We start from the raw sequence: 1,688 nt of genomic DNA on the forward strand, positions 1-1,688 counted from the left end.
GCCATGTTGCCGGGAAATATGATTATTGTTATTATTTGCACCCTCCTTCGACCGCATCCTCCTGACTCCTCACCTCCTCGTGGCAATCCTCTCATCCTACCGCTCTTCCCTCTCCCTCTCTCTTCCCGTCTTTCTTTCGCCAGCACGTCCCGTTTCACCGTCTCTTCAACCGCCTCCGATGCTCTTGTTGCCATCCTCCCTTCCGTATATTCCTTTCCTTCGTCTCTCTGATCTCTATCTGATTTTCTCCTTCCGTCCCTCTCCCTCTTGTCGCTACTCGTCCCCTTCGATCAAACTCCATTCTCTTCTCTTCGAGGCTTGCCCGCCTCTACACGATCCTACAATGACGATTCTTCGCTCTCCGATGAATTAAGAGGGAACGAACAGGAATAAGTTAAAAGAAGAGAGGGAAAAAAAAAAAAAAAAAGATCAACGATGATTCTTTTTTTTATCGCCTTCCATTCTATTCCCGTGTTTCTTTGTTCTTCCATCCTTTTCGTCTCTGTGGCCGTTCGCGAAACTTTACGACGCAAAATGCCATCCCTGTGTGTCGCGCTTCTTTCCATCGGTTCTTCTTCTTTTTTTTTTTTTTTTTTTCTTTCTCGTTCTATACCGCTTGCGTTTCTTTTTTTTTTTCCCAGAGTATTTTGCTCTTCCTCGTCTCCTTCTTTTTATTTTTATCTAACGCTTCTTCCCGTCTTTGTCGTTTACCCCGACACCTCTTTTTCTTTCTCGACGCGCAGTTCATCCGCAACTCGTCCCTGCGGAAACGTTTCATCGACCGAGACCATCGTCCTCCTACCACCTTTCCTTGTTTTTTTCGCAGCTTTCCTCCGGGCTTTTCTTTTTTTTTTTTTTCCCCTTTTTCCACCATCCCCGAAACTTTCCTCGCGTGACTAATATTGAGAAGTATCTCTCCGCCCGTGTTTGAGGAGCGGGACGGTTATCTCGAATCAGACTGATAACCGGAAACTTTAAAAAAAAAAAAAAAAAAAAAGAAAAGAAGGGAGATCTTTTTAAACGTAATATTCGTGTTTCAACGCTCGAACGCTGTCTCCAAACTTTCTCGAATAATAATCGTGCAAAAGGAGAGGGGGAAAAAGAAAAAAGAAAAAAAATAAGACGGACTATTCTTCCAAGAAATCTCGAGTACAAGCTTAAATATCCTCTTCTTAACCCTCTCTTCTGGAAAAGGGATCGCGAGAATCGCGTCGACGTGCAGACCATTTCCCGCAAATTCGACTAATCGTGTTATTCGTCGATTCCTCCTCGGTATATACGTTGTAGAACGCCGACAGTAGAAGCAGTTAAATGTAACGAGAATCGTTGGTGTGACGTAAGAAAGGAAGAAATAAACGAACAGCCATCGGGTCGGAAGGGAGCCGGGATGGGTGGTTAGAACGACGAAGAAACGAACGAACGAATAAACGAACGTTGCGAGGGCGAGGTGGAAAAAGGAAAAGAGAAAAGAAACGAAAAAAGAAAACGAGAAAGAAAAAAAGAGAAGAAAGAGAAAACGAAGAAGGGAAGCGAGGAAGGTGGTGGTCTCGGTCTCGTACCAGTCGCGAGAGTCGTGGTAATAAATGGGCAACACGAGCGCTTATAAGGGGTAGGTAATCTAAAGCTTTCGAGGCGGTAGCGGGGAACGTGGAGAGAAAGCGAGGAGGAAGATGGAGGATGGGGTGGAG

This window comes from Apis dorsata, unplaced genomic scaffold, assembly GCF_000469605.1.
Source record: "Apis dorsata unplaced genomic scaffold, Apis dorsata 1.3 scaffold_52, whole genome shotgun sequence".
NCBI classification, from domain to species: domain Eukaryota; kingdom Metazoa; phylum Arthropoda; class Insecta; order Hymenoptera; family Apidae; genus Apis; species Apis dorsata.